We start from the raw sequence: 8,900 nt of genomic DNA, 5'->3' as shown, positions 1-8,900 counted from the left end.
GGACATATGTTTCTTTGGACTTAGCTTACTTCACTTAATGAATTTTTTTTCTAAGTCTTTGCAATTCCTAAAAAATTGGGCGATGTCATTGTTTCTGATGGAGGCATAGAATTCCATTTTGTACATATACCACATTTTCCTTCATCCATTCATCTACTGAGGGCCATCGGGGTGGGCTCTGTATCTTAGCTATTGTAAATAATGCTGCAGTAAAAATAGTTGTGCTGGTAGATTATTTGTGATCATTTGGTAAAATCCCCAAAAGTGGGATTGCTAGGTCATGGTGGAGCTTTTTATGGAGTCTTTAGAGGACCCTCCATACTTTCCAAAGTTTACACTCTCACCAAGAATGCAGTAGGGTTCCTTGTGGCCACATCCTCTCCAGCATCTGGAACACTTCACGAATTTGGGTGTCAACCTTTCGCAGGGCCATGGTAATCTTCTCTGTAATGTTCCAATTTTAGTGTATGTGCTGCCGAATTGAGCACAAAACATTTTTTTTTTGGTCCGGTTGTGGGGCCTGAACTCTGGGCTTGGGCACTGTCCCTCAGCTCTTCAGCTCAAGGCTAGTGCTCTACCACTTGAGCCACAGCACCACTTCCGGCTTTTTGTTTATGTGGTGCTGAGAAATCGATCCCAGGGCCTCAGGCATGCAAGCCAAGCGCTCTACAACTGAGCCAACTTCCCAGCCCGCACAAAACATTTTTTATATATAAAGTGCAACTGATTTTCTTAAACTAGACAATTCAAAAAAGTAAGTTCAAAGGAATTTTCATGAAGTTTTAGAACCATGTATTTCTTACATAAGCACACATTTAAGAATAAAGTCAAGATTGACATGTCAAAAATTAAATAATTCCTGATAATTGTTGTTTGAGATGTGTGGGAGGAGGAATTCCATTATTCTATACAAGGCACCTGTCATAATGAACATGGCAGCAAGTGTTCAGGTTTGTTAAAATTTTAATGTTTTAAATGTATTTAAATTTGAGAATTTGCTTATATATGCCAAAATTAGGACTGTTTGGCAGGTCATAAAACTTTTCTATAAAGTATTTAAGATTTATGGTAGCAGTTATATGCTACTAAGTATGTACATTTCAGAGTTTATAGAAACATTACTAATGAGAATTTGCAAAGGTTTTGTGTAAAGAAGCAGAGTGAAGATTTAAGACTTTGTTAACTACACAGTTTCTGTTAAAACTTTAGAACTTCCATACATTACTTTATAAGTTCGTGAGGAACAAATGATGATACAAGCCATATAAAAAAGATGAGATGAGATGATCCATAAAAAGTAATCTTAGTGGGCAAATTTAAAGATTACTCATAGCCTATAAAACGCTTGTTCAACATCAAAATCTTAGCCAGTGTTAAATGTACAGGAATATGAGAAAATAGTAAAATCTAATTTGTAGTACCCTTCAAATACTTAAAACACTGATAATTTTTTTATTTTATTAATTATTAATATTTAATTATTAGTTTTCTTATTTGTGGCATTGTTCCTCTTGTAATATAATACAACTTTTTGTAAGTCGACATCAAGAGGTACTTTGAGAAGGTAACTGGGATGGCCAAGCCATTTTTTAATAGGTGCATGTGAATTTACAAAGAGGAAAATAAAGAACAAAATATTTATTAAAAATTTATCAAGTACAGTCTCAATCAGGAGGGATGATAAATGTCCACACCTAAAATCTTAGCCCTAGGCTGAAGCCGCGGTACTACAGAGTTCAGGTCACAAAAGTGAGAGGCTATGTTTTGTTTTGTTTTGTTTTTTATTTTGATTTTGTTGGTTATGGGGCTTGAACTCTGGGGCCTGGGTGCTGTCCCTCAGCTCAAGTCTAGCACTATCACTTGAGCCACACCACCGCTTTTGTCTTTTTCTACTTATGTGTTGCTGAGGAAACAAACCCAGGGCCTAATACATGCAAGGCAAGCTCTCTACACTGAGCCGCCTTCCCTGCTCCTGAGAGACAGTGTTTTAAAAAATCATCTAAACAACATTTGCTTTCTGCATCGGGTTATATAATGAAATATATGAATATCTTTTTATGTTTTTTGTAAATTGGTATACTTCTAAATTTATACTAACTTCAGCCACTTAATCCTTCTCAAAGTCATGAAATATCTCTGAGAGTTTGCTTCTGTGAAGATTGCTTTTGCATTTATAATTTCTCCTGAGTCTTTTTTATTTTTATCAAAATCATTTTATATTTTATGTTGATGGGTTATCATATATCAAATACCTTCAAATGTACATGTAGAGTTTAAAGATAGCAGTATGAATATTCTCATACAGCTCTTGTTTATCTGTTATGCATTTTCAGTATTATGATATTTCTCTCTCTCTTTCACTCTCTCTCATTTTCTCCCTTTCTCTTTCATGCTCCATGTCTGTTACTTATAATTCCTGCTGTCTTACTATTGTCCTTCAGGATCCACTGGTTTTGTGGGAACATGATAGGGACCAACAGTTTCCCCTGCATTCTTTAAGAATTGTAAGAGTGACGTGATATTATTCTTTGCCATTCTAAATGGCAAAACAACATATCTAGGAATTCTTTTTCACTTTTACTACTATTATAAATTTTATTTCATATAAATCATAGGAACGGATAAGATATTTTAACTTGTGACCTAAAAGTTCTTTTTTCTTTTACAAACAACCTTTTTCTTTCATTATCAATAAGTAACTACATGTAGTGAAAACAAACCTATCCTATGGAAAGTAGAGTGAAGTTTTTCACAGGGATGAAAAACAAGGTAATGGGGGGGGGAGTTCTGGGAAGATGGCGGAGGAGAAGCTGGAGGCTAAACAAGGTCTCGCATAGAAAGCAGTTTTATAGTTCCAGTGAACAGTCCTAAGCCAGAGAATCACACCAAGTGTGCCATCACAGGACAGAGTTAGACCAGAGAAGAAAATTCAGGCAAGGAGACAGATCTGAGCTCTTGACAGCAGCTGCCACTGAGACGGCAACGGTGGCAGCGGAGGCTGTAGCCACCATACCTGCAACACAGAGATTTCAGGACAAAAGAGCCAGACATGGTAGGCAAGAGGATTCTATTCAACACCACCAAGAACCAACAAGGAGCAGATACCTTCATCCTACAGTTCACAAACCAGAGACAACCCAGGAACCTAACGTCTTCAGAGGAGGGAAGGCCACCCCTCCCCCCCACTACCAGAGATCTCCATCTTTGATACTGACAAAGCTCGGCTGAGCTGCTAAATCCAACTCAGTCCATGGAAGAAAACTAGAGTCATTTAGCAGGTCACAAGAACCTAACTGATCTTCCAGACTCAGCTCCACTTAGGGAAAAGTGACCCAGCTCGGGCCAACAGCCCCAGGAGTGGGATTCTTCACTGGGTAATTAGAGCCAGAGGCTGCCCGGTCCTTTAGCAGTATGGACAACCAATTGAAATTCAGTAAACATAAATCCTGAGAGTGGCTCCAGGCTGGGCTCTGTGAGTCTCTCACATTCTAGCCCCTCAGGGGAAAGCTATTGTTTGCTGAAAGTCCTCAACTCTACCCAGAACCTAACCTAATCACAGCAACTCCAAACTTGAGGAAACACCCATCTCCCTCTTTTGTGATACTCAAAGCAGTACTCCCTCCCATTGAACTAGCCTGGGAGGAGGAACACATAATCCTGGGTAAAGCAGAGCATTTTTCTGCCTGCTCAAACAAATTGACTTAAGAAACCAACCAAGCCACAGGAAAATCAAGCACTGGAAGCAGACCAGAGACTCCAACAAGTGGCTGATTATGACACAAGGGAGATACAGGATCTTCTCAAACCTCCCAAAAAAAAATCAAAGAACTTTTTCTTTATTTTTTGTACCTATTATAAAATTTTTTTCTAAAAGTATTTTTAAATTTTTAATTTTTACTTTTTGAAAAAAATTGTCTTCTAGTACCTTTTTTTCTTCCTCTTATAATTCACATTTTAGAGGTATATGTTTGTGAGCGTTTTTCTTTAATTTTTTTTTTTTACTTTTTTTCTTTTATGTTTAGCTCTATTGAACTTTTGATCCTTTTTTCTTTCTTTTTCATTCTTTTCAACTTTTCACTGTTTTGTTCTTCTTTGTGTGACTTAATTGTTCTGTTCATCCTCAGATATACCCGTAGCCAATTATTAGACCTTATCCCCCATTGTGTACACACTTAATCCACAAATTTATTACTCAATTTAAAACCACTTGGACTTAAATTCCTTATTAGGAGTACTACCTCTTTATATCTATATAATATTTTTTAAGTATCTTTATTATTAAGTTTTTCACATCCCCTTTATATCCCTCCCCCTCTCTCATTATATCCACATTCTTCTCTGAATATTTTGTTTTCATTTATGCATAATTTTTAAGGATTGCAATTTTTAATTTTGTGTTTTGTATTTTGTATTTATTCTTGTCTATTTTTCCCTTTTCTCTTTCTTCTTTTTAAACTCTACTTTCATCCTATCCAACCTATTTCATGCTTTAACATTAGGATTTAGTTAAGTTGTCTCCCCGTGCCTTCCCACATCTCTCTATTCCTATTTTTACTGCATCTCTCCCTAAACCTCATAATTTCTGGTTTGTCAAATTTTTCTTTGTGGTTTGGAGCCCATTAAAATATAGCTCTTTGATGTTGAATAGAAATATCTGTTGAACTAGATTGTATCTGCAGAATTTTGACTGTGCAACAACAGACTTTGGTTGATACTTGCCTTAAGATAGTGTTCTAGCAGAAAACTGGTGTTATTCTAATCCCAAATGTGCAGAGTAAGCCGGAAAAACACAAGAAAAATGGCAAGTCCGGGTGTCTCAACTCCCACTCATGATAATCACGGGACAGAACAGATAAACAATAATCCAGAGGAGAGTTCCCAAATAACTCTACAAAAATTGCTGGCAAACATGGTAAATGAAAAGTTTGAAAACATACAAACTACTCTGTATGAGAGTGATAGCGAGAGAGAGGTAGAAAACCAAAGGTCAATACAGGAAAATATTGAAAACCTACTAAGGACTCTGTATGAGAGTGATAGGGAGAGAGAGGAGGTAAACCAAAGGTTAATACAGGAATATCATGAGCATGAGGAACTACTCAGAAACTGATATAGGAATTGCGTGAGCAGCTTGAGAACACTAGAAGAGAAAGGCAGGAATGGCATGAACAGGCAGAGAACACTCAAAGAGAACTACAGGAATGGCATGAATGTGAGGAAGCTAAGCAAAGAGTAATACAGGAATTGAGAGAGCAGGATGAAAATACACAAAGAACACTAAAGGCATTCATTTAAACAATTAACAAAGAGCTGAAGGGAGTCAGGGAGACCACAAATGTAATGGTGAATGGACCCCAACAGAAGGAATGGAAGTCGAAGAAAACCATATCCAATCAACTAAGTGATTTGAGAATAAACACTGAACAACAAATTAAGGAAGTACAGAAGTTCATACAAGATCTAAAACAAAGCTCCAACAAAGAATTTGACAGTATCAAAGCTGACCAATTAGAAGGAAAAGAAATAAAAAACAAAGTAGAAAGTCTTGACAGCAGGTTAGACCATACAGAAGATCGAATCTCGGGGATTGAAGACAACCTACATATTATAGTGAAAGAACATACAACCATCCAAGACAAGTCCACGAAACATGACAGATTTTTTTTCAACACTTGGAAGACATCATCAGAAGGCCTAATCTGAGGAAAATGGTTGTAGAGGAGCACCTACAAACAGAAGTTAAAGGTCTACGAAATTTGTTTAACAGGATCCTAGTAGAGAACTTCCCAAACATGCAAAAAGATAGGCCTATTCACATACAAGAAGCTTTTAGAAGTCCAAATAGACCAGACTAAAATAGGACATCCTACCATCACATTGTAATCCACACAGGATCAATTCAGACCAAAGAAGAGATCCTTAAATGAATCAAGGAGTAAAGATTAATCACCTATAAATTGAAACCAATTAGAATCACCTCAGATTTCTCAGCAGAGACAATCAAAGCAAAAAGAGCCTGGAATGATGTATGCCATGCCCTAAAGACAAACAACTATCAACCAAAAATACTGTACCCAGCTAAAATCTCCTGCATAACTGAAGGCCAAATAAAAACTTTCCATAGCAATGAAAAACAAACAACATTTGTCCACCAAACCAGGGCTACAAAAGATTCTTAAAGATGTCCTACACATAGAAAACCAATAAGACCACAATGAAGGCCAAGAAACCGTACCCAAAATGAGAATCCAGGAACCATAGGAGTAATCAGGTTGCTGCTGCCCCCAAGAAGGTGGATTATATGGCAGTAACTCCCAAATATGTCTTAGTCCTATCTCTCAACATTAATGGACTTAACTCCCCATTTAAGTGGCATAGACTGTCTAGTTGGATTAAAAAGCCAGATCCTTCGCTCTGCTGCCTTGAGAAGTCACATCTTTCACATAAAAACAAACACATTTTCAATGTTAAAGGCTGGAACAAAATCTACCAAGCAAACGGCCCCCATAAACAGGCGGGAGTTGCAATCCTAATATCAGATAAAATAGACTTTAAATTAAAATTCGTAAGAAGAGATAAAGTAAGTCGCTACATACTAATAAGGGATCTCTCCTTCAGGAGGATATTACAATTCTAAATATCTATTCGCAAAACAACGGAGCACCCAAATTTATCCAAAAAGAAGTAATTTCCTTCAAATCCCACATAGATCCAAAGACATTAATTGTTAGGGATTTTAACACAACCACTCTCCCCACTAGATAGATAAACTAGGCAAAAACTCGACACAGAAAATGCAGACCTAAACAACTGCATAGATCAACTAGATTTAACAGAATATTTCACTCAGCAGCAAAAGAATACACGTTTTACTCAGCATTACATGGATCATTTTCTAAAATAGACCAGATTTTAGGCCACAAAGCAAAGTTGTCAAAATTCAGAAACATTAAAATTATACCTTGCATTCTCTCAGACCACAAAGGAATTAAATTAGAACTCAACACCAAAAGCCACCAAAGAAAGTCCAGTAACACATGGAGGCTGAACAACACACTGCTGAATCAGGAATGGGTCATGGAAGAGATTAGAAAGGAAATTCAAATGTTCATAATATTCAACCAAAATGAGCACATAAATCACCAGTTCCTCTGTGACACAGCAAAGACAGGACTCAGAGGCATGTTTATAGCTCTGAGTTCCTACATCAACAAATTGGAGAGATCTGAAACCAAAAATTTAATGACACATCTCCTTGAAAAAGAGCAGCAAGATAAACCCCAACCCAGTAGTCGGAAAGAAATAATCAAAACTAAATCAGAATTAAATGAATTAGAATCCAAAAAAACTTTAGAAAGAATCAACAAAACAAAGAGTTGGTTCTTCGAAAAAATTAACGAACTTGACAGACACTTAGCAAACCTTATCAGAAAAAGAAGAGAATACACCCTAATAAATAAACCCCGAGATGAGAATGGAAAAAACACCACAGACACAACCAAGATTCAGAACATTATAAGGGAATACTTCTCAAAACTTTATGCTAATAAGTTTGGGAACTTGACAGAAATGGACCTTTTTCCTAGCAAATATTGATATGCCAAAACTAAACCAAGATGACTTAAACCATCTTAAAAGGCCCCTAAGCATTGAAATAGAAACAGCAATAAGAGAACTCCAATCTAAGAAAAGCCCAGAACCAGATGATTTTACAGCAGAATTCTACAAGTCCTACATAGCAGAGCTCACATCAATACTCCTCCAACTCTTCAATGAAACTGAAAGTGAAAATTCACTACCGAACTCATTCTATGAAGCCATCATAACACTGATCCCAAAACCAAGCAGGGACTGGTCAATGAAAGAGACCTATAGACCTATTTCTTTGATGGACATTGATGCAAACTTCTCAACAAAATTTTGGCCAATCGACTTCAACAATTCATCCAAGAAATCATACACCATGATGAAACAGAATTCATTTCAGAGATGCAAAGCTTGTTCAATATAAGCAAATCAATTAATATAATTCATCACATCAACAGGAGCAAGGATAAGAACCGTATGGTTATCTCAATAGATGAAGAAAAAGCATTTGCCAAGATATAACACCCCTTTATGATGAAGGTTCTGGAAAAATTAGGAATCCATGGAACATTCCTCAATACGATAAAGGCTGTATATGACAAACCTGTAGCCAGCATTATACTTAATGGTGAAAAACTAAAGCCATTTTCTCTTAACTCAGGAATGAGACAAGGATGTCCACTCTCTCCACTTCTCTTCAAGCTAGTATTAGAATGCCTAGCTACAACAATAAGACAAGATGCAAACATAAAGGCGATCCAAATAGGGAAAGAAGAAGTAATACGCTCCCTCTTTGCAGATGACATGATCTTGTATTTAAAGAATTCCATAGACTCCACTCCCAAATTACTCAAGCTGATTGAAAACTTTGGCAAAGTAGAAGGGTATAAAATTAACCCCCCAAAATCAACAGCTTTTCTGTGTGCAAACAATGAGAAAAGTGTGGCTGAAATTAGGAAAGCAATTCCATTCGTAATAGCCCCACAAAAATAAAATACAGAGGAATTAATTTAACCAAAGAAGTGAAGGACCTCTATGATGAAAACTTTAAAAACTTGAAAATGTATATGAAAACAGAACTTAGAAAGTGGCAAAAACAGCCATGCTCCTGGATTGGAAAGATCAACATCGTGAAAATGGCAATAATTCCCAACGCGATACCTATGAAAAGTCCAACCTCATTCTTTAAGGAAATAGAAGAGCCCATCCAAAAATTCATATGGAACATTAAAAGACCCTGAATAGCAAAAATGATCCTCAACAGAATGAACACTGTTGGAGGAATAGCAATACCAAATATCAAACTCTACTAT

General features: G+C 36.6%; 1 non-coding gene across 1 annotated transcript; it reads right to left on the bottom strand.

Annotated features, from left to right (window-relative positions):
• Positions 1 to 382: 382 nt before the first annotated feature.
• On the bottom strand, positions 383 to 488 carry LOC138821657 (U6 spliceosomal RNA). Its single transcript, XR_011370180.1, has one exon. It is a non-coding gene; the product is annotated as a U6 spliceosomal RNA (small nuclear RNA).
• Between the last annotated feature and the right edge of the window lie 8,412 nt (positions 489 to 8,900).

This window comes from Dipodomys merriami, unplaced genomic scaffold (assembly GCF_024711535.1).
Source record: "Dipodomys merriami isolate MVZ:Mamm:240054 unplaced genomic scaffold, mDipMer1.0.p SCAF_921, whole genome shotgun sequence".
NCBI lineage: Eukaryota > Metazoa > Chordata > Mammalia > Rodentia > Heteromyidae > Dipodomys > Dipodomys merriami.
Note: the sequence above shows the minus strand (reverse complement) of the source record. Positions and strands in the feature narration are given on the sequence as shown.